We start from the raw sequence: 25,383 nt of genomic DNA, 5'->3' as shown, positions 1-25,383 counted from the left end.
ATTGCGAACTTCATTGAGGTGCCTCATTGGTCGATGCACCTCAGAAGGAAGCCGTGTATTTTCCATAAAATTAGACACAGCTTCCTTCTGTGGGTCTGACCATCGACCAAGTGTTGCAAATTTGCCATCCAGCATCCCTCGAAGAATTTTTCTGGTCACCCCCAAATCAATTAAATTTAGCCGATCGCCAACAACGACGTCTTCTATTAAATGGAAATTATTTATACCTTCTAGTGGCGTCCGCCATCTCTTATGATGGTCCTTGTCTACTTTAGCTCGAAAGCCCGCGTCCGTGCGCGGTGCAGAGTTCACGCAGTCAAAAATGACTTTATTCTCCGGTTTGATGTATTTCCCAAGAGAGGAACACTTTAAACATCCATGCTTACCAGTATAACTGGTGACAGCTTTAAGATACGCCCGCGCCGGAGAATCGGCAACAATGGCGCGAAGTTTTAAATGCACCTGCTTGTCACCGAACTGCAAGCCTCTTTGCTGGAGATCGTTCACCTCCAACACTAGCGGCCGAAGATATTGTTCGATGTTCTCCGGCTTTGCTTGTCCCCCAAAACACCGACTAGCATTACCGGAGCATCTACCAATTCTTCCACCTTTATAAGTATTGGCCACAGTTGTGGGTTTGAAGTTTTAAAGAGGGGAAGCCCATCGATCGACACTTGTATGGAAAGTAGGTCATCTTTGGGTGTGACATCTTTAAAATAATTTTTTAGGACCGTCTCTACCCCCTGATACCAAAATCGTCCTCCCAAGATCGAATTTACTTTTACCACGACTGGAGAGGATGATTTGGTAAGTGTCCGTGCATCTTTAGGAAGTTTCAATTTATAATCCTTCCTCAAGATCGCCAGAAGTTTTCCTACAAACGAACGTGATACGAGTTCCAAGATTGCCCACCGTCTCAACGCCTCATGTCGGCTATAGCTATCTACATATCTAGCCAACCTAGTGCAATCCACTCTGATGTCATCATCATCATCATCAGATCCGTCAATAGATGTGTCCTCATGGCTCGAAATTGTTTCAGGTTCCTCCGGGGGGAAAATTAAGCTTCCACCACCAATAACCTCCACCCTGTTTTCAAAACATATCTGGCGGTTGGCTTCCACAATGCCGCTTGTAGATGCCGCTTGTAAAAAAGCATCTTCATCTCGGGTTATACCTAAAACAGTTGAAGTATAGAATGAAATACACTAGAGGAAACAAGAATAGCACCACCCTGTTTTTTGCCAATATTTTTTATATTTCCATAAAATTGGAGCTTTTTCGTGTTTGGTACGTTATTACAATCAGTTTCACAACTTTGCAGTAGATTACGGTCGCTTTAATGCGGAGAATTACCATTTAAACCGAAAAAAGCCTAAAAATGGGGAGGAAATAAAAATAGCACCACTTTGGTTGTCTGTTCAGCAATTGAAGATATTCTAACAAAACCTCAATTAAAATAAAGTTTAATCTTTTAATTAGTAAATATAAGCTTAATTGTATCTAATCCCTTCAATATGCGGGGATTTGGAGGTTCAAAATACATTTTTTCAGAGAGTTATGCTCATGGCGCTCCCAGCATTCACGAATACGAATGAGCACGTAATTGTTGCTTCATTGTTTGACATTTGAAGTCAACCACGATGACCATGAATAGGCCAAAGGTTTTTTACGCGATTAGGATACAAAGAGCCTGCTGGCCACCTTGATAGCTCCATTCTTATATCAGGAATTCAGCCTGTAGTTAACATCAACTCATGGAATCCGTTATATTTTTATTGGAAAACGAAGTCTAAGCTCATCCATGTTTAATTTTGTGCAATTAATCTTGTTTCTAGTATATCAAACTTCATTCTCAGTCAGATGCATGGCAAGGTAAGCTTTCGTTGCAGTGAGAGAACTCCCCATATCAATGGTTTAACACCACCAACGTTCCGGCTCATTTTAACAGCAGATTTTTGTTGAAGATCTAGCTAAAAGTATTGTCAAAAATGTAGGAAACCAAGAATGAACTTTATTTAGCCTGAAAAGAACTTTTTTTCATGCGTCGCTGCAACAAGTATACCTTAAAGCGAATTTGAACCGATTCAATGCATGTCGCTCTGTCATGTTGGACTTGCGGAATCTTTGTGGCTACTTGTAGTTTTCCCCGTTCAACGTAATTTGCTACAAACGACTTATTGGCATCTTAAGTTGAATTCTGCATGATTTAGAATCACTATTCGTCCCTGGTTTGCTCCTTATTTATAAATTATTCGCATATCCATCTCCGTCAGCTGGGTTTTACTCCCGCGTTGGTCCTTGTGGCCGTCGTTACCGGAATGTTTCATCAACCCTACTGCTATGATATGTAATCGGAAGGTTTTTAGACCGATTTTCAGGGAACAGGCCTCTGCTACAATGGTCAGTTTTGATGTTTAGCTCGGTTTTAACGAAGCGTTGCTGTTCCTGACCCATGTCTTCTAAATGGCTAGGAAAATCAAATAACACACGACTAATAATATTTAATTTCTATAGTTTAGGTTCCATACTAACAATTAATATCTTAAAAACTCATTTAAGATTATTAGTTTTTTTAAATATCTTCAATTGCTGAACAGAAAACCAAAGTGGTGCTATTTTTATTTCCTCCCCATTTTTAAGCTTTTTTCGGTTTAAATGGTAACTCCCCACATCAAAGCGTCCTTAATCTACTGGAAAGTTGTGAAACTGATTGTAATAACGTACCAAACTCGAAAAAGCTCCAATTTTATGGAAATGTAAAAAATATTGGCAAAAAACAGGGTGGTGCTATTCTTGTTTCCTCCAGTGTATTACATAACCCATCCCAGCTGCCCGGAGGCTTTAAAACACTATAATACATTTTTATATTTTTTTCTTTTACTAACCATCTCCTAGATCAGGCCATTTTGTTTCAGACGCCCTTATTCGTTGCCATTCAGCCCATTCTATTTCAGTGTCGTCCATTCGAGGTCGACGGCTAGGACCACTAGAAACTTCATCACCGTTCTTTCTTTTGCTTGACGAAGCTCTACCTAATTCCATCGCTTCCTCTTCAGGAGTTATATCTTAAACAATATTACTAATTTTTTAAACTGCATCCAGATCCCGATCGTATATTTATACGTAACCAGCAGCAAGAGTACACCATATATGCTAGTACCCGAAACATTACCAATGTTTCGATAATACATTTTGTATATTCACTTTCACTTACCAACGACTAGATCTGCCCACGGTATAACACTTGATCAACTTTGCTTGAATGGCTCCCACTCCATTTCTATTTCACGATCCATCACTTTGAATCACAACGATTAACTGCAAACAATTTAATAAAACTAATCGACACTGCTCAAGATTCGACACTGCTCAAGAACAGCGATAAATCCTTATCAAAACAAAGTTGACACATCAAAACAAGCCATCCACGCGGATTTCATAAAAAAAATAATGCTCGGTTGAAAAGAAAACAAACCAAGAACTTCATGACCCACTGTTCTTGCGGTTTTTTTTATCGTTGAGTTTGATCAAGGCATATGAGAAGGAAGAACTTCATGACTCACAGTTCATGACCCACCGAAACGTTCTTGCGATTTTTTTTATTGTTGGTTTTCATCAAGGCATACGAGAAGGAAGGTGTATGAGAAGGAAGGCGTATGAGAACTGTACGTGCAATAGGCAAACGAAGTGGAGTGATGACGTCATGACTCCAGCGGGGGTGCATTGAGGAAAATTCATTTTTTGAGTGATTTTTAGAGAATGTTGTGCAACAATGCCCGCTGGGTAGCGTCTTGGTGTAGAATATTTATAAATTCTTTGTCAAAAGTTGCACTTTCCGTTCTTACAACGCATTTTGATCCGATGAAGGGAAGTTTGTCAAATGGCTTGATGAAAGTTTGATGACAGACCAAATTTCGTCGTTTCTGGCGCATTGGAGCGTGGAAAAGAGGCATTTGCATAGGAGATAGCGTCTTGTAAGAGTATATTTATAAATTTGTTGTCAAAAGATTCACTTTTCGTTCTTAGAATGCATTTCGATCCGACCAAGGGAAGTTTGTCAAATGGCTTGCTGAAAGTTTGATAACCTACCAAATTTCGTCGTTTCTGGCGCATTGGAGCGTTGGAAAGGTGCATTTGCATAGGAGATAGCGTCTTGGTGTAGAATATTTATAAATTTTATGTGGTAAACTGCACTTTCCGTTCTTACAACGCATTTCGATCCGACCAAGGGAAGTTTGTCAAATGGCTTGATGAAAGTTTGATGTCACTCCAAATTTCGTCGTTTCTGGCGCATTGGAGCGTGGAAAAGAGGCATTTGCATAGGAGATAGCGTCTTGGTGTAAAAGTTTATAAATTTTATGTGGTAAGTTGCACTTTCCGTTCTTACAATGCATTTCGATCCGACTAAGGGAAGTTTGTCAAATGGCTTGATGAAAGTTTGATGCCAAACCAAATTTCGTCGTTTCTGGCGCATTGGAGCGTGGAGAAGAGGCATTTGCATAGGAGATAGCGTCTTGGTGTAGAATATTTATAAATTCTATGTGGTAAGTTGCACTTTCCATTCCTACAACGCATTTCGATCCGATGAGGGGAAGTTTGTCAAATGGCTTGATGAAAGTTTGATGCCAAACCAAATTTCGTCGTTTCTGGCGCATTGGAGCGTAGAAAAGAGGCATTTGCATAGGAGATAGCGTCTTGGTGTAGAATATTCATAAATTCTATGTGGTAAGTTGCACTTTTCGTTCTTACAACGCATTTCGATCCGATGAAGGGAAGTTTGTCAAATGGCTTGATGAAAGTTTGATGCCAAACCAAATTTCGTCGTTTCTGGCGCATTGGAGCGTGGAGAAGAGGCATTTGCATAGGAGATAGCGTCTTGGTGTAGAATATTCATAAATTCTATGTGGTAAGTTGCACTTTCTATTCTTACAACGCATTTCGATCCGATGAAGGGAAGTTTGTCAAATGGCTTGATGAAAGTTTGATGCCAAACCAAATTTCGTCGTTTCTGGCGCATTGGAGCGTAGAAAAGAGGCATTTGCATAGGAGATAGCGTCTTGATGTATAATATTTATAAATTCTATGTAGTAAGTTGCACTTTCCGTTCTTACAACGCATTTCGATCCGATGAAGGGAAGTTTGTCAAATGGCTTGATGAAAGTTTGATGACATTCCAAATTTCGTCGTTTCTGGCGCATTGGAGCGTGGAAAAGAGGCATTTGCATAGGAGATAGCGTCTTGATGTAGAATATTCATAAATTCTATGTGGTAAGTTGCACTTTCCGTTCTTACAACGCATTTCGATCCGATGAAGGGAAGTTTGTCAAATGGCTTGATGAAAGTTTGATGCCAAACCAAATTTCGTCGTTTCTGGCGCATTGGAGCGTGGAGAAGAGGCATTTGCATAGGAGATAGCGTCTTGGTGTAGAATATTCATAAATTCTATGTGGTAAGTTGCACTTTCTATTCTTACAACGCATTTCGATCCGATGAAGGGAAGTTTGTCAAATGGCTTGATGAAAGTTTGATGTCACACCATATTTCGTCGTTTCTGGCGCATTGAAGCGTGGAAAAGAGGCATTTGCATAGGAGATAGCGTCTTGGTGTAGAATATTTATAAATTCTATGTGGTAAGTTGCACTTTCCATTCTTACAACGCATTTCGATCCGACCAAGGGAAGTTTGTCAAATGGCTTGATGAAAGTTTGATGACATTCCAAATTTCGTCGTTTCCGGCGCATTGGAGCGTGGAAAAGAGGCATTTGCATAGGAGATAGCGTCTTGATGTAGAATATTCATAAATTCTATGTGGTAAGTTGCACTTTCCGTTCTTACAACGCATTTCGATCCGATGAAGGGAAGTTTGTCAATTGGCTTGATGAAAGTTTGATGTCAAACCAAATTTCGTCGTTTCTGGCGCATTGGAGCGTGGAAAAGAGGCATTTGCATAGGAGATAGCGTCTTGGTGTAGAATATTCATAAATTCTATGTGGTAAGTTGCACTTTCCGTTCTTACAACGCATTTCGATCCGATGAAGGGAAATTTGTCAATTGGCTTGATGAAAGTTTGATGTCAAACCAAATTTCGTCGTTTCTGGCGCATTGGAGCGTGGAAAAGAGGCATTTGCATAGGAAATAGCGTCTTGGTGTAAAATATTTATAAATTCTATGTGGTAAGCTGCACTTTCCGTTCTTACAACGCATTTTGATCCGATGAAGGGAAGTTTGTCAAATGGCTTGATGAAAGTTTGATGACATTCCAAATTTCGTCGTTTCTGGCGCATTGGAGCGTGGAAAAGAGGCATTTGCATAGGAGATAGCGTCTTGGTGTAGAATATTTATAAATTCTATGTGGTAAGTTGCTCTTTCCGTTCTTGCAACGCATTTCGATCCGATGAAGGGAAGTTTGTCAAATGGCTTGATGAAAGTTTGATGTCAAACCAAATTTCGTCGTTTCTGGCGCATTGGAGCGTGGAAAAGAGGCATTTGCATAGGAGATAGCGTCTTGATGTATAATATTTATAAATTCTATGTAGTAAGTTGCACTTTCCGTTCTTACAACGCATTTCGATCCGATGAAGGGAAGTTTGTCAAATGGCTTGATGAAAGTTTGATGACATTCCAAATTTCGTCGTTTCTGGCGCATTGGAGCGTGGAAAAGAGGCATTTGCATAGGAGATAGCGTCTTGATGTAGAATATTCATAAATTCTATGTGGTAAGTTGCACTTTCCGTTCTTACAACGCATTTCGATCCGATGAAGGGAAGTTTGTCAATTGGCTTGATGAAAGTTTGATGTCAAACCAAATTTCGTCGTTTCTGGCGCATTGGAGCGTGGAAAAGAGGCATTTGCATAGGAGATAGCGTCTTGGTGTAGAATATTCATAAATTCTATGTGGTAAGTTGCACTTTCCGTTCTTACAACGCATTTCGATCCGATGAAGGGAAATTTGTCAAATGGCTTGATGAAAGTTTGATGTCAAACCAAATTTCGTCGTTTCTGGCGCATTGGAGCGTGGAAAAGAGGCATTTGCATAGGAGATAGCGTCTTGGTGTAGAATATTTATAAATTCTATGTGGTAAGTTGCACTTTCCGTTCTTACAACGCATTTCGATCCGATGAAGGGAAGTTTGTCAAATGACTAGATGAAAGTTTGATGTCAAACCAAATTTCGTCGTTTCTGGCGCATTGGAGCGTGGAAAAGAGGCATTTGCATAGGAGATAGCGTCTTGGTGTAGAATATTCATAAATTCTATGTGGTAAGTTGCACTTTTCGTTCTTACAACGCATTTCGATCCGATGAAGGGAAGTTTGTCAAATGGCTTGATGAAAGTTTGATGCCAAACCAAATTTCGTCGTTTCTGGCGCATTGGAGCGTAGAAAAGAGGCATTTGCATAGGAGATAGCGTCTTGATGTATAATATTTATAAATTCTATGTAGTAAGTTGCACTTTCCGTTCTTACAACGCATTTCGATCCGATGAAGGGAAGTTTGTCAAATGGCTTGATGAAAGTTTGATGACATTCCAAATTTCGTCGTTTCTGGCGCATTGGAGCGTGGAAAAGAGGCATTTGCATAGGAGATAGCGTCTTGATGTAGAATATTCATAAATTCTATGTGGTAAGTTGCACTTTCCGTTCTTACAACGCATTTCGATCCGATGAAGGGAAGTTTGTCAAATGGCTTGATGAAAGTTTGATGCCAAACCAAATTTCGTCGTTTCTGGCGCATTGGAGCGTGGAGAAGAGGCATTTGCATAGGAGATAGCGTCTTGGTGTAGAATATTCATAAATTCTATGTGGTAAGTTGCACTTTCTATTCTTACAACGCATTTCGATCCGATGAAGGGAAGTTTGTCAAATGGCTTGATGAAAGTTTGATGTCACACCATATTTCGTCGTTTCTGGCGCATTGAAGCGTGGAAAAGAGGCATTTGCATAGGAGATAGCGTCTTGGTGTAGAATATTTATAAATTCTATGTGGTAAGTTGCACTTTCCATTCTTACAACGCATTTCGATCCGACCAAGGGAAGTTTGTCAAATGGCTTGATGAAAGTTTGATGACATTCCAAATTTCGTCGTTTCCGGCGCATTGGAGCGTGGAAAAGAGGCATTTGCATAGGAGATAGCGTCTTGATGTAGAATATTCATAAATTCTATGTGGTAAGTTGCACTTTCCGTTCTTACAACGCATTTCGATCCGATGAAGGGAAGTTTGTCAATTGGCTTGATGAAAGTTTGATGTCAAACCAAATTTCGTCGTTTCTGGCGCATTGGAGCGTGGAAAAGAGGCATTTGCATAGGAGATAGCGTCTTGGTGTAGAATATTCATAAATTCTATGTGGTAAGTTGCACTTTCCGTTCTTACAACGCATTTCGATCCGATGAAGGGAAATTTGTCAATTGGCTTGATGAAAGTTTGATGTCAAACCAAATTTCGTCGTTTCTGGCGCATTGGAGCGTGGAAAAGAGGCATTTGCATAGGAAATAGCGTCTTGGTGTAAAATATTTATAAATTCTATGTGGTAAGCTGCACTTTCCGTTCTTACAACGCATTTTGATCCGATGAAGGGAAGTTTGTCAAATGGCTTGATGAAAGTTTGATGACATTCCAAATTTCGTCGTTTCTGGCGCATTGGAGCGTGGAAAAGAGGCATTTGCATAGGAGATAGCGTCTTGGTGTAGAATATTTATAAATTCTATGTGGTAAGTTGCTCTTTCCGTTCTTGCAACGCATTTCGATCCGATGAAGGGAAGTTTGTCAAATGGCTTGATGAAAGTTTGATGTCAAACCAAATTTCGTCGTTTCTGGCGCATTGGAGCGTGGAAAAGAGGCATTTGCATAGGAGATAGCGTCTTGATGTATAATATTTATAAATTCTATGTAGTAAGTTGCACTTTCCGTTCTTACAACGCATTTCGATCCGATGAAGGGAAGTTTGTCAAATGGCTTGATGAAAGTTTGATGACATTCCAAATTTCGTCGTTTCTGGCGCATTGGAGCGTGGAAAAGAGGCATTTGCATAGGAGATAGCGTCTTGATGTAGAATATTCATAAATTCTATGTGGTAAGTTGCACTTTCCGTTCTTACAACGCATTTCGATCCGATGAAGGGAAGTTTGTCAATTGGCTTGATGAAAGTTTGATGTCAAACCAAATTTCGTCGTTTCTGGCGCATTGGAGCGTGGAAAAGAGGCATTTGCATAGGAGATAGCGTCTTGGTGTAGAATATTCATAAATTCTATGTGGTAAGTTGCACTTTCTATTCTTACAACGCATTTCGATCCGATGAAGGGAAATTTGTCAAATGGCTTGATGAAAGTTTGATGTCAAACCAAATTTCGTCGTTTCTGGCGCATTGGAGCGTGGAAAAGAGGCATTTGCATAGGAGATAGCGTCTTGGTGTAGAATATTTATAAATTCTATGTGGTAAGTTGCACTTTCCGTTCTTACAACGCATTTCGATCCGATGAAGGGAAGTTTGTCAAATGACTAGATGAAAGTTTGATGTCAAACCAAATTTCGTCGTTTCTGGCGCATTGGAGCGTGGAAAAGAGGCATTTGCATAGGAGATAGCGTCTTGGTGTAGAATATTTATAAATTCTATGTGGTAAGTTGCTCTTTCCGTTCTTGCAACGCATTTCGATCCGATGAAGGGAAGTTTGTCAAATGGCTTGATGAAAGTTTGATGTCAAACCAAATTTCGTCGTTTCTGGCGCATTGGAGCGTGGAGAAGAGGCATTTGCATAGGAGATAGCGTCTTGGTGTAGAATATTCATAAATTCTATGTGGTAAGTTGCACTTTCTATTCTTACAACGCATTTCGATCCGATGAAGGGAAGTTTGTCAAATGGCTTGATGAAAGTTTGATGCCAAACCAAATTTCGTCGTTTCTGGCGCATTGGAGCGTAGAAAAGAGGCATTTGCATAGGAGATAGCGTCTTGATGTATAATATTTATAAATTCTATGTAGTAAGTTGCACTTTCCGTTCTTACAACGCATTTCGATCCGATGAAGGGAAGTTTGTCAAATGGCTTGATGAAAGTTTGATGACATTCCAAATTTCGTCGTTTCTGGCGCATTGGAGCGTGGAAAAGAGGCATTTGCATAGGAGATAGCGTCTTGGTGTATAATATTTATAAATTCTATGTGGTAAGTTGCACTTTCCGTTCTTACAACGCATTTTGATCCGACCAAGGGAAGTTTGTCAAATGGCTTGATGAAAGTTTGATGTCAAACCAAATTTCGTCGTTTCTGGCGCATTGAAGCGTGGAAAAGAGGCATTTGCATGGGAGATAGCGTCTTGGTGAAGCATATTTATAAATTCTATGTGGTAAGTTGCACTTTCCGTTCTTACAACGCATTTCGATCCGATGAAGGGAAGTTTGTCAAATGGCTTGATGAAAGTTTGATGTCAAACCGAATTTCGCCGTTTCTGGCGCATTGGAGCGTGGAAAAGAGGCATTTGCATAGGAGATAGCGTCTTGGTGTAAAAGTTTATAAATTCTAGGTGGTAAGTTGCACTTTCCGTTCTTACAACGCATTTCGATCCGACCAAGGGAAGTTTGTCAAATGGCTTGATGAAAGTTTGATGACATTCCAAATTTCGTCGTTTCCGGCGCATTGGAGCGTGGAAAAGAGGCATTTGCATAGGAAATAGCGTCTTGGTGTAAAATATTTATAAATTCTATGTGGTAAGCTGCACTTTCCGTTCTTACAACGCATTTTGATCCGATGAAGGGAAGTTTGTCAAATGGCTTGATGAAAGTTTGATGACATTCCAAATTTCGTCGTTTCTGGCGCATTGGAGCGTGGAAAAGAGGCATTTGCATAGGAGATAGCGTCTTGGTGTAGAATATTTATAAATTCTATGTGGTAAGTTGCTCTTTCCGTTCTTGCAACGCATTTCGATCCGATGAAGGGAAGTTTGTCAAATGGCTTGATGAAAGTTTGATGTCAAACCAAATTTCGTCGTTTCTGGCGCATTGGAGCGTGGAAAAGAGGCATTTGCATAGGAGATAGCGTCTTGATGTATAATATTTATAAATTCTATGTAGTAAGTTGCACTTTCCGTTCTTACAACGCATTTCGATCCGATGAAGGGAAGTTTGTCAAATGGCTTGATGAAAGTTTGATGACATTCCAAATTTCGTCGTTTCTGGCGCATTGGAGCGTGGAAAAGAGGCATTTGCATAGGAGATAGCGTCTTGATGTAGAATATTCATAAATTCTATGTGGTAAGTTGCACTTTCCGTTCTTACAACGCATTTCGATCCGATGAAGGGAAGTTTGTCAATTGGCTTGATGAAAGTTTGATGTCAAACCAAATTTCGTCGTTTCTGGCGCATTGGAGCGTGGAAAAGAGGCATTTGCATAGGAGATAGCGTCTTGGTGTAGAATATTCATAAATTCTATGTGGTAAGTTGCACTTTCCGTTCTTACAACGCATTTCGATCCGATGAAGGGAAATTTGTCAAATGGCTTGATGAAAGTTTGATGTCAAACCAAATTTCGTCGTTTCTGGCGCATTGGAGCGTGGAAAAGAGGCATTTGCATAGGAGATAGCGTCTTGGTGTAGAATATTTATAAATTCTATGTGGTAAGTTGCACTTTCCGTTCTTACAACGCATTTCGATCCGATGAAGGGAAGTTTGTCAAATGACTAGATGAAAGTTTGATGTCAAACCAAATTTCGTCGTTTCTGGCGCATTGGAGCGTGGAAAAGAGGCATTTGCATAGGAGATAGCGTCTTGGTGTAGAATATTTATAAATTCTATGTGGTAAGTTGCTCTTTCCGTTCTTGCAACGCATTTCGATCCGATGAAGGGAAGTTTGTCAAATGGCTTGATGAAAGTTTGATGTCAAACCAAATTTCGTCGTTTCTGGCGCATTGGAGCGTGGAAAAGAGGCATTTGCATAGGAGATAGCGTCTTGGTGTAGAATATTTATAAATTCTATGTGGTAAGTTGCACTTTCTATTCTTACAACGCATTTCGATCCGATGAAGGGAAGTTTGTCAAATGGCTTGATGAAAGTTTGATGTCAAACCGAATTTCGCCGTTTCTGGCGCATTGGAGCGTGGAAAAGAGGCATTTGCATAGGAGATAGCGTCTTGGTGTAAAAGTTTATAAATTCTAGGTGGTAAGTTGCACTTTCCGTTCTTACAACGCATTTCGATCCGACCAAGGGAAGTTTGTCAAATGGCTTGATGAAAGTTTGATGACATTCCAAATTTCGTCGTTTCTGGCGCATTGGAGCGTGGAGAAGAGGCATTTGCATAGGAGATAGCGTCTTGGTGTAGAATATTCATAAATTCTATGTGGTAAGTTGCACTTTCTATTCTTACAACGCATTTCGATCCGATGAAGGGAAGTTTGTCAAATGGCTTGATGAAAGTTTGATGTCAAACCGAATTTCGCCGTTTCTGGCGCATTGGAGCGTGGAAAAGAGGCATTTGCATAGGAGATAGCGTCTTATTGTAAAATATTTATAAATTCTATGTGGTAAGTTGCACTTTCCGTTCTTACAACGCATTTCGATCCGACCAAGGGAAGTTTGTCAAATGGCTTGATGAAAGTTTGATGACATTCCAAATTTCGTCGTTTCCGGCGCATTGGAGCGTGGAAAAGAGGCATTTGCATAGGAGATAGCGTCTTATTGTAAAATATTTATAAATTCTATGTGGTAAGTTGCACTTTCCGTTCTTACAACGCATTTCGATCCGACCAAGGGAAGTTTGTCAAATGGCTTGATGAAAGTTTGATGTCAAACCAAATTTCGTCGTTTCTGGCGCATTGGAGCGTGGAAAAGAGGCATTTGCATAGGAGATAGCGTCTTGGTGTAGAATATTTATAAATTCTATGTGGTAAGTTGCACTTTCCGTTCTTACAACGCATTTCGATCCGATGAAGGGAAATTTGTCAAATGGCTTGATGAAAGTTTGATGTCAAACCAAATTTCGTCGTTTCTGGCGCATTGGAGCGTGGAAAAGAGGCATTTGCATAGGAGATAGCGTCTTGGTGTAGAATATTTATAAATTCTATGTGGTAAGTTGCTCTTTCCGTTCTTGCAACGCATTTCGATCCGATGAAGGGAAGTTTGTCAAATGGCTTGATGAAAGTTTGATGTCAAACCAAATTTCGTCGTTTCTGGCGCATTGGAGCGTGGAAAAGAGGCATTTGCATAGGAGATAGCGTCTTGGTGTAGAATATTCATAAATTCTATGTGGTAAGTTGCACTTTCTATTCTTACAACGCATTTCGATCCGATGAAGGGAAGTTTGTCAAATGGCTTGATGAAAGTTTGATGTCAAACCGAATTTCGCCGTTTCTGGCGCATTGGAGCGTGGAAAAGAGGCATTTGCATAGGAGATAGCGTCTTGGTGTAAAAGTTTATAAATTCTAGGTGGTAAGTTGCACTTTCCGTTCTTACAACGCATTTCGATCCGACCAAGGGAAGTTTGTCAAATGGCTTGATGAAAGTTTGATGACATTCCAAATTTCGTCGTTTCTGGCGCATTGGAGCGTGGAGAAGAGGCATTTGCATAGGAGATAGCGTCTTGGTGTAGAATATTCATAAATTCTATGTGGTAAGTTGCACTTTCTATTCTTACAACGCATTTCGATCCGATGAAGGGAAGTTTGTCAAATGGCTTGATGAAAGTTTGATGTCAAACCGAATTTCGCCGTTTCTGGCGCATTGGAGCGTGGAAAAGAGGCATTTGCATAGGAGATAGCGTCTTATTGTAAAATATTTATAAATTCTATGTGGTAAGTTGCACTTTCCGTTCTTACAACGCATTTCGATCCGACCAAGGGAAGTTTGTCAAATGGCTTGATGAAAGTTTGATGACATTCCAAATTTCGTCGTTTCCGGCGCATTGGAGCGTGGAAAAGAGGCATTTGCATAGGAGATAGCGTCTTATTGTAAAATATTTATAAATTCTATGTGGTAAGTTGCACTTTCCGTTCTTACAACGCATTTCGATCCGATGAAGGGAAATTTGTCAAATGGCTTGATGAAAGTTTGATGTCAAACCAAATTTCGTCGTTTCTGGCGCATTGGAGCGTGGAAAAGAGGCATTTGCATAGGAGATAGCGTCTTGGTGTAGAATATTTATAAATTCTATGTGGTAAGTTGCTCTTTCCGTTCTTGCAACGCATTTCGATCCGATGAAGGGAAGTTTGTCAAATGGCTTGATGAAAGTTTGATGTCAAACCAAATTTCGTCGTTTCTGGCGCATTGGAGCGTGGAAAAGAGGCATTTGCATAGGAGATAGCGTCTTGGTGTAGAATATTCATAAATTCTATGTGGTAAGTTGCACTTTCTATTCTTACAACGCATTTCGATCCGATGAAGGGAAGTTTGTCAAATGGCTTGATGAAAGTTTGATGTCAAACCGAATTTCGCCGTTTCTGGCGCATTGGAGCGTGGAAAAGAGGCATTTGCATAGGAGATAGCGTCTTGGTGTAAAAGTTTATAAATTCTAGGTGGTAAGTTGCACTTTCCGTTCTTACAACGCATTTCGATCCGACCAAGGGAAGTTTGTCAAATGGCTTGATGAAAGTTTGATGTCAAACCAAATTTCGTCGTTTCTGGCGCATTGGAGCGTGGAAAAGAGGCATTTGCATAGGAGATAGCGTCTTGGTGTAGAATATTTATAAATTCTATGTGGTAAGTTGCACTTTCCGTTCTTACAACGCATTTCGATCCGACCAAGGGAAGTTTGTCAAATGGCTTGATGAAAGTTTGATGTCAAACCAAATTTCGTCGTTTCTGGCGCATTGGAGCGTGGAGAAGAGGCATTTGCATAGGAGATAGCGTCTTGGTGCAGAATATTCATAAATTCTATGTGGTAAGTTGCACTTTCTATTCTTACAACGCATTTCGATCCGATGAAGGGAAGTTTGTCAAATGGCTTGATGAAAGTTTGATGTCAAACCGAATTTCGCCGTTTCTGGCGCATTGGAGCGTGGAAAAGAGGCATTTGCATAGGAGATAGCGTCTTGGTGTAGAATATTTATAAATTCTATGTGGTAAGTTGCACTTTCTATTCTTACAACGCATTTCGATCCGATGAAGGGAAGTTTGTCAAATGGCTTGATGAAAGTTTGATGTCAAACCGAATTTCGTCGTTTCTGGCGCATTGGAGCATGGAAAAGAGGCATTTGCATAGGAGATAGCGTCTTGGTGTAGAATATTTATAAATTCTATGTGGTAAGTTGCACTTTCTATTCTTACAACGCATTTCGATCCGATGAAGGGAAGTTTGTCAAATGGCTTGATGAAAGTTTGATGTCAAACCGAATTTCGCCGTTTCTGGCGCATTGGAGCGTGGAAAAGAGGCATTTGCATAGGAGATAGCGTCTTGGTGTAGAATATTTATAAATTCTATGTGGTAAGTTGCACTTTCTATTCTTACAACGCATTTCGATCCGATGAAGGGAAGTTTGTCAAATGGCTTGATGAAAGTTTGATGTCAAACCAAATTTCGTCGTTTCTGGCGCATTGGAGCATGGAAAAGAGGCATTTGCATAGGAGATAGCGTCTTATTGTAAAATATTTATAAATTCTATGTGGTAAGTTGCACTTTCCGTTCTTACAACGCATTTCGATCCGATGAAGGGAAATTTGTCAAATGGCTTGATGAAAGTTTGATGTCAAACCAAATTTCGTCGTTTCTGGCGCATTGGAGCGTGGAAAAGAGGCATTTGCATAGGAGATAGCGTCTTGGTGTAGAATATTTATAAATTCTATGTGGTAAGTTGCTCTTTCCGTTCTTGCAACGCATTTCGATCCGATGAAGGGAAGTTTGTCAAATGGCTTGATGAAAGTTTGATGTCAAACCAAATTTCGCCGTTTCTGGCGCATTGGAGCGTGGAAAAGAGGCATTTGCATAGGAGATAGCGTCTTGGTGTAGAATATTTATAAATTCTATGTGGTAAGTTGCACTTTCTATTCTTACAACGCATTTCGATCCGATGAAGGGAAGTTTGTCAAATGGCTTGATGAAAGTTTGATGTCAAACCAAATTTCGTCGTTTCTGGCGCATTGGAGCATGGAAAAGAGGCATTTGCATAGGAGATAGCGTCTTGGTGTAGAATATTCATAAATTCTATGTGGTAAGTTGCACTTTCTATTCTTACAACGCATTTCGATCCGATGAAGGGAAGTTTGTCAAATGGCTTGATGAAAGTTTGATGTCAAACCGAATTTCGCCGTTTCTGGCGCATTGGAGCGTGGAAAAGAGGCATTTGCATAGGAGATAGCGTCTTGGTGTAGAATATTTATAAATTCTATGTGGTAAGTTGCACTTTCCGTTCTTACAACGCATTTCGATCCGACCAAGGGAAGTTTGTCAAATGGCTTGATGAAAGTTTGATGTCAAACCAAATTTCGTCGTTTCTGGCGCATTGGAGCGTGGAGAAGAGGCATTTGCATAGGAGATAGCGTCTTGGTGCAGAATATTCATAAATTCTATGTGGTAAGTTGCACTTTCTATTCTTACAACGCATTTCGATCCGATGAAGGGAAGTTTGTCAAATGGCTTGATGAAAGTTTGATGTCAAACCGAATTTCGCCGTTTCTGGCGCATTGGAGCGTGGAAAAGAGGCATTTGCATAGGAGATAGCGTCTTGGTGTAGAATATTTATAAATTCTATGTGGTAAGTTGCACTTTCTATTCTTACAACGCATTTCGATCCGATGAAGGGAAGTTTGTCAAATGGCTTGATGAAAGTTTGATGTCAAACCGAATTTCGTCGTTTCTGGCGCATTGGAGCATGGAAAAGAGGCATTTGCATAGGAGATAGCGTCTTGGTGTAGAATATTTATAAATTCTATGTGGTAAGTTGCACTTTCTATTCTTACAACGCATTTCGATCCGATGAAGGGAAGTTTGTCAAATGGCTTGATGAAAGTTTGATGTCAAACCGAATTTCGCCGTTTCTGGCGCATTGGAGCGTGGAAAAGAGGCATTTGCATAGGAGATAGCGTCTTATTGTAAAATATTTATAAATTCTATGTGGTAAGTTGCACTTTCCGTTCTTACAACGCATTTCGATCCGACCAAGGGAAGTTTGTCAAATGGCTTGATGAAAGTTTGATGACATTCCAAATTTCGTCGTTTCCGGCGCATTGGAGCGTGGAAAAGAGGCATTTGCATAGGAGATAGCGTCTTATTGTAAAATATTTATAAATTCTATGTGGTAAGTTGCACTTTCCGTTCTTACAACGCATTTCGATCCGATGAAGGGAAATTTGTCAAATGGCTTGATGAAAGTTTGATGTCAAACCAAATTTCGTCGTTTCTGGCGCATTGGAGCGTGGAAAAGAGGCATTTGCATAGGAGATAGCGTCTTGGTGTAGAATATTTATAAATTCTATGTGGTAAGTTGCTCTTTCCGTTCTTGCAACGCATTTCGATCCGATGAAGGGAAGTTTGTCAAATGGCTTGATGAAAGTTTGATGTCAAACCAAATTTCGTCGTTTCTGGCGCATTGGAGCGTGGAAAAGAGGCATTTGCATAGGAGATAGCGTCTTGGTGTAGAATATTTATAAATTCTATGTGGTAAGTTGCACTTTCCGTTCTTACAACGCATTTCGATCCGATGAAGGGAAGTTTGTCAAATGGCTTGATGAAAGTTTGATGACATTCCAAATTTCGTCGTTTCCGGCGCATTGGAGCGTGGAGAAGAGGCATTTGCATAGGAGATAGCGTCTTGGTGTAGAATATTCATAAATTCTATGTGGTAAGTTGCACTTTCTATTCTTACAACGCATTTCGATCCGATGAAGGGAAGTTTGTCAAATGGCTTGATGAAAGTTTGATGTCAAACCGAATTTCGCCGTTTCTGGCGCATTGGAGCGTGGAAAAGAGGCATTTGCATAGGAGATAGCGTCTTATTGTAAAATATTTATAAATTCTATGTGGTAAGTTGCACTTTCCGTTCTTACAACGCATTTCGATCCGACCAAGGGAAGTTTGTCAAATGGCTTGATGAAAGTTTGATGTCAAACCAAATTTCGTCGTTTCTGGCGCATTGGAGCGTGGAGAAGAGGCATTTGCATAGGAGATAGCGTCTTGGTGCAGAATATTCATAAATTCTATGTGGTAAGTTGCACTTTCTATTCTTACAACGCATTTCGATCCGATGAAGGGAAGTTTGTCAAATGGCTTGATGAAAGTTTGATGTCAAACCGAATTTCGCCGTTTCTGGCGCATTGGAGCGTGGAAAAGAGGCATTTGCATAGGAGATAGCGTCTTGGTGTAGAATATTTATAAATTCTATGTGGTAAGTTGCACTTTCTATTCTTACAACGCATTTCGATCCGATGAAGGGAAGTTTGTCAAATGGCTTGATGAAAGTTTGATGTCAAACCGAATTTCGTCGTTTCTGGCGCATTGGAGCATGGAAAAGAGGCATTTGCATAGGAGATAGCGTCTTGGTGTAGAATATTTATAAATTCTATGTGGTAAGTTGCACTTTCTATTCTTACAACGCATTTCGATCCGATGAAGGGAAGTTTGTCAAATGGCTTGATGAAAGTTTGATGTCAAACCGAATTTCGCCGTTTCTGGCGCATTGGAGCGTGGAAAAGAGGCATTTGCATAGGAGATAGCGTCTTGGTGTAAAAGTTTATAAATTCTAGGTGGTAAGTTGCACTTTCCGTTCTTACAACGCATTTCGATCCGACCAAGGGAAGTTTGTCAAATGGCTTGATGAAAGTTTGATGACATTCCAAATTTCGTCGTTTCTGGCGCATTGGAGCGTGGAGAAGAGGCATTTGCATAGGAGATAGCGTCTTGGTGTAGAATATTCATAAATTCTATGTGGTAAGTTGCACTTTCTATTCTTACAACGCATTTCGATCCGATGAAGGGAAGTTTGTCAAATGGCTTGATGAAAGTTTGATGTCAAACCGAATTTCGCCGTTTCTGGCGCATTGGAGCGTGGAAAAGAGGCATTTGCATAGGAGATAGCGTCATGGTGTAGAATATTTATAAATTCTATGTGGTAAGTTGCACTTTCCGTTCTTACAACGCATTTTGATCCGATGAAGGGAAGTTTGTCAAATGGCTTGATGAAAGTTTGATGACATTCCAAATTTCGTCGTTTCCGGCGCATTGGAGCGTGGAAAAGAGGCATTTGCATAGGAGATAGCGTCTTATTGTAAAATATTTATAAATTCTATGTGGTAAGTTGCACTTTCCGTTCTTACAACGCATTTCGATCCGATGAAGGGAAATTTGTCAAATGGCTTGATGAAAGTTTGATGTCAAACCAAATTTCGTCGTTTCTGGCGCATTGGAGCGTGGAAAAGAGGCATTTGCATAGGAGATAGCGTCTTGGTGTAGAATATTTATAAATTCTATGTGGTAAGTTGCTCTTTCCGTTCTTGCAACGCATTTCGATCCGATGAAGGGAAGTTTGTCAAATGGCTTGATGAAAGTTTGATGTCAAACCAAATTTCGTCGTTTCTGGCGCATTGGAGCGTGGAAAAGAGGCATTTGCATAGGAGATAGCGTCTTGGTGTAGAATATTCATAAATTCTATGTGGTAAGTTGCACTTTCTATTCTTACAACGCATTTCGATCCGATGAAGGGAAGTTTGTCAAATGGCTTGATGAAAGTTTGATGTCAAACCGAATTTCGCCGTTTCTGGCGCATTGGAGCGTGGAAAAGAGGCATTTGCATAGGAGATAGCGTCTTGGTGTAAAAGTTTATAAATTCTAGGTGGTAAGTTGCACTTTCCGTTCTTACAACGCATTTCGATCCGACCAAGGGAAGTTTGTCAAATGGCTTGATGAAAGTTTGATGTCAAACCAAATTTCGTCGTTTCTGGCGCATTGGAGCGTGGAAAAGAGGCATTTGCATAGGAGATAGCGTCTTGGTGTAGAATATTTATAAATTCTATGTGGTAAGTTGCACTTTCCGTTCTTACAACGCATTTCGATCCGACCAAGGGAAGTTTGTCAAATGGCTTGATGAAAGTTTGATGTCAAACCAAATTTCGTCGTTTCTGGCGCATTGGAGCGTGGAGAAGAGGCATTTGCATAGGAGATAGCGTCTTGGTGTAGAATATTCATAAATTCTTTGTGGTAAGTTGCACTTTCCGTTCTTAAAACGCATTTCGATCCGATGAAGGGAAGTTTGTCAAATGGCTTGATGAAAGTTTGATGACATTCCAAATTTCGTCGTTTCCGGCGCATTGGAGCGTGGAGAAGAGGCATTTGCATAGGAGATAGCGTCTTGGTGTAGAATATTCATAAATTCTATGTGGTAAGTTGCACTTTCTATTCTTACAACGCATTTCGATCCGATGAAGGGAAGTTTGTCAAATGGCTTGATGAAAGTTTGATGTCAAACCGAATTTCGCCGTTTCTGGCGCATTGGAGCGTGGAAAAGAGGCATTTGCATAGGAGATAGCGTCTTATTGTAAAATATTTATAAATTCTATGTGGTAAGTTGCACTTTCCGTTCTTACAACGCATTTCGATCCGACCAAGGGAAGTTTGTCAAATGGCTTGATGAAAGTTTGATGTCAAACCAAATTTCGTCGTTTCTGGCGCATTGGAGCGTGGAGAAGAGGCATTTGCATAGGAGATAGCGTCTTGGTGCAGAATATTCATAAATTCTATGTGGTAAGTTGCACTTTCTATTCTTACAACGCATTTCGATCCGATGAAGGGAAGTTTGTCAAATGGCTTGATGAAAGTTTGATGTCAAACCGAATTTCGCCGTTTCTGGCGCATTGGAGCGTGGAAAAGAGGCATTTGCATAGGAGATAGCGTCTTGGTGTAGAATATTTATAAATTCTATGTGGTAAGTTGCACTTTCTATTCTTACAACGCATTTCGATCCGATGAAGGGAAGTTTGTCAAATGGCTTGATGAAAGTTTGATGTCAAACCGAATTTCGTCGTTTCTGGCGCATTGGAGCATGGAAAAGAGGCATTTGCATAGGAGATAGCGTCTTGGTGTAGAATATTTATAAATTCTATGTGGTAAGTTGCACTTTCTATTCTTACAACGCATTTCGATCCGATGAAGGGAAGTTTGTCAAATGGCTTGATGAAAGTTTGATGTCAAACCGAATTTCGCCGTTTCTGGCGCATTGGAGCGTGGAAAAGAGGCATTTGCATAGGAGATAGCGTCTTGGTGTAGAATATTTATAAATTCTATGTGGTAAGTTGCACTTTCTATTCTTACAACGCATTTCGATGCGATGAAGGGAAGTTTGTCAAATGGCTTGATGAAAGTTTGATGTCAAACCAAATTTCGTCGTTTCTGGCGCATTGGAGCATGGAAAAGAGGCATTTGCATAGGAGATAGCGTCTTATTGTAAAATATTTATAAATTCTATGTGGTAAGTTGCACTTTCCGTTCTTACAACGCATTTCGATCCGATGAAGGGAAATTTGTCAAATGGCTTGATGAAAGTTTGATGTCAAACCAAATTTCGTCGTTTCTGGCGCATTGGAGCGTGGAAAAGAGGCATTTGCATAGGAGATAGCGTCTTGGTGTAGAATATTTATAAATTCTATGTGGTAAGTTGCTCTTTCCGTTCTTGCAACGCATTTCGATCCGATGAAGGGAAGTTTGTCAAATGGCTTGATGAAAGTTTGATGTCAAACCAAATTTCGCCGTTTCTGGCGCATTGGAGCGTGGAAAAGAGGCATTTGCATAGGAGATAGCGTCTTGGTGTAGAATATTTATAAATTCTATGTGGTAAGTTGCACTTTCTATTCTTACAACGCATTTCGATCCGATGAAGGGAAGTTTGTCAAATGGCTTGATGAAAGTTTGATGTCAAACCAAATTTCGTCGTTTCTGGCGCATTGGAGCATGGAAAAGAGGCATTTGCATAGGAGATAGCGTCTTGGTGTAGAATATTCATAAATTCTATGTGGTAAGTTGCACTTTCTATTCTTACAACGCATTTCGATCCGATGAAGGGAAGTTTGTCAAATGGCTTGATGAAAGTTTGATGTCAAACCGAATTTCGCCGTTTCTGGCGCATTGGAGCGTGGAAAAGAGGCATTTGCATAGGAGATAGCGTCTTGGTGTAGAATATTTATAAATTCTATGTGGTAAGTTGCACTTTCCGTTCTTACAACGCATTTCGATCCGACCAAGGGAAGTTTGTCAAATGGCTTGATGAAAGTTTGATGTCAAACCAAATTTCGTCGTTTCTGGCGCATTGGAGCGTGGAGAAGAGGCATTTGCATAGGAGATAGCGTCTTGGTGCAGAATATTCATAAATTCTATGTGGTAAGTTGCACTTTCTATTCTTACAACGCATTTCGATCCGATGAAGGGAAGTTTGTCAAATGGCTTGATGAAAGTTTGATGTCAAACCGAATTTCGCCGTTTCTGGCGCATTGGAGCGTGGAAAAGAGGCATTTGCATAGGAGATAGCGTCTTGGTGTAAAAGTTTATAAATTCTAGGTGGTAAGTTGCACTTTCCGTTCTTACAACGCATTTCGATCCGACCAAGGGAAGTTTGTCAAATGGCTTGATGAAAGTTTGATGTCAAACCGAATTTCGTCGTTTCTGGCGCATTGGAGCATGGAAAAGAGGCATTTGCATAGGAGATAGCGTCTTGGTGTAGAATATTTATAAATTCTATGTGGTAAGTTGCACTTTCTATTCTTACAACGCATTTCGATCCGATGAAGGGAAGTTTGTCAAATGGCTTGATGAAAGTTTGATGTCAAACCGAATTTCGCCGTTTCTGGCGCATTGGAGCGTGGAAAAGAGGCATTTGCATAGGAGATAGCGTCTTATTGTAAAATATTTATAAATTCTATGTGGTAAGTTGCACTTTCCGTTCTTACAACGCATTTCGATCCGACCAAGGGAAGTTTGTCAAATGGCTTGATGAAAGTTTGATGACATTCCAAATTTCGTCGTTTCCGGCGCATTGGAGCGTGGAAAAGAGGCATTTGCATAGGAGATAGCGTCTTATTGTAAAATATTTATAAATTCTATGTGGTAAGTTGCACTTTCCGTTCTTACAACGCATTTCGATCCGATGAAGGGAAATTTGTCAAATGGCTTGATGAAAGTTTGATGTCAAACCAAATTTCGTCGTTTCTGGCGCATTGGAGCGTGGAAAAGAGGCATTTGCATAGGAGATAGCGTCTTGGTGTAGAATATTTATAAATTCTATGTGGTAAGTTGCTCTTTCCGTTCTTGCAACGCATTTCGATCCGATGAAGGGAAGTTTGTCAAATGGCTTGATGAAAGTTTGATGTCAAACCAAATTTCGTCGTTTCTGGCGCATTGGAGCGTGGAAAAGAGGCATTTGCATAGGAGATAGCGTCTTGGTGTAGAATATTTATAAATTCTATGTGGTAAGTTGCACTTTCCGTTCTTACAACGCATTTCGATCCGATGAAGGGAAGTTTGTCAAATGGCTTGATGAAAGTTTGATGACATTCCAAATTTCGTCGTTTCCGGCGCATTGGAGCGTGGAGAAGAGGCATTTGCATAGGAGATAGCGTCTTGGTGTAGAATATTCATAAATTCTATGTGGTAAGTTGCACTTTCTATTCTTACAACGCATTTCGATCCGATGAAGGGAAGTTTGTCAAATGGCTTGATGAAAGTTTGATGTCAAACCGAATTTCGCCGTTTCTGGCGCATTGGAGCGTGGAAAAGAGGCATTTGCATAGGAGATAGCGTCTTATTGTAAAATATTTATAAATTCTATGTGGTAAGTTGCACTTTCCGTTCTTACAACGCATTTCGATCCGACCAAGGGAAGTTTGTCAAATGGCTTGATGAAAGTTTGATGTCAAACCAAATTTCGTCGTTTCTGGCGCATTGGAGCGTGGAGAAGAGGCATTTGCATAGGAGATAGCGTCTTGGTGCAGAATATTCATAAATTCTATGTGGTAAGTTGCACTTTCTATTCTTACAACGCATTTCGATCCGATGAAGGGAAGTTTGTCAAATGGCTTGATGAAAGTTTGATGTCAAACCGAATTTCGCCGTTTCTGGCGCATTGGAGCGTGGAAAAGAGGCATTTGCATAGGAGATAGCGTCTTGGTGTAGAATATTTATAAATTCTATGTGGTAAGTTGCACTTTCTATTCTTACAACGCATTTCGATCCGATGAAGGGAAGTTTGTCAAATGGCTTGATGAAAGTTTGATGTCAAACCGAATTTCGTCGTTTCTGGCGCATTGGAGCGTGGAAAAGAGGCATTTGCATAGGAGATAGCGTCTTGGTGTATAATATTTATAAATTCTATGTGGTAAGTTGCACTTTCTATTCTTACAACGCATTTCGATCCGATGAAGGGAAGTTTGTCAAATGGCTTGATGAAAGTTTGATGTCAAACCGAATTTCGCCGTTTCTGGCGCATTGGAGCGTGGAAAAGAGGCATTTGCATAGGAGATAGCGTCTTGGTGTAGAATATTTATAAATTCTATGTGGTAAGTTGCACTTTCTATTCTTACAACGCATTTCGATCCGATGAAGGGAAGTTTGTCAAATGGCTTGATGAAAGTTTGATGTCAAACCAAATTTCGTCGTTTCTGGCGCATTGGAGCATGGAAAAGAGGCATTTGCATAGGAGATAGCGTCTTGGTGTAGAATATTTATAAATTCTATGTGGTAAGTTGCACTTTCTATTCTTACAACGCATTTCGATCCGATGAAGGGAAGTTTGTCAAATGGCTTGATGAAAGTTTGATGTCAAACCGAATTTCGCCGTTTCTGGCGCATTGGAGCGTGGAAAAGAGGCATTTGCATAGGAGATAGCGTCTTGGTGTAGAATATTTATAAATTCTATGTGGTAAGTTGCACTTTCTATTCTTACAACGCATTTCGATCCGATGAAGGGAAGTTTGTCAAATGGCTTGATGAAAGTTTGATGTCAAACCGAATTTCGTCGTTTCTGGCGCATTGGAGCATGGAAAAGAGGCATTTGCATAGGAGATAGCGTCTTGGTGCAGAATATTCATAAATTCTATGTGGTAAGTTGCACTTTCTATTCTTACAACGCATTTCGATCCGATGAAGGGAAGTTTGTCAAATGGCTTGATGAAAGTTTGATGTCAAACCGAATTTCGCCGTTTCTGGCGCATTGGAGCGTGGAAAAGAGGCATTTGCATAGGAGATAGCGTCTTGGTGTAGAATATTTATAAATTCTATGTGGTAAGTTGCACTTTCTATTCTTACAACGCATTTCGATCCGATGAAGGGAAGTTTGTCAAATGGCTTGATGAAAGTTTGATGTCAAACCGAATTTCGCCGTTTCTGGCGCATTGGAGCGTGGAAAAGAGGCATTTGCATAGGAGATAGCGTCTTGGTGTAAAAGTTTATAAATTCTAGGTGGTAAGTTGCACTTCCCGTTCTTACAACGC

The 25,383-nt window shown here is 40.2% G+C and overlaps 1 pseudogene; it reads right to left on the bottom strand.

Annotated features, from left to right (window-relative positions):
* Positions 1 to 386: 386 nt before the first annotated feature.
* The window catches only part of LOC131292464 (uncharacterized), an 88,444-nt pseudogene continuing 63,447 nt past the window's right edge, over positions 387 to 25,383 (bottom strand).

Source organism: Anopheles ziemanni, assembly GCF_943734765.1.
Source record: "Anopheles ziemanni chromosome X unlocalized genomic scaffold, idAnoZiCoDA_A2_x.2 X_unloc_61, whole genome shotgun sequence".
Classification (NCBI taxonomy): Eukaryota; Metazoa; Arthropoda; class Insecta; order Diptera; family Culicidae; genus Anopheles; species Anopheles ziemanni.
This window is presented reverse-complemented; position numbering and strand designations above follow the sequence as displayed.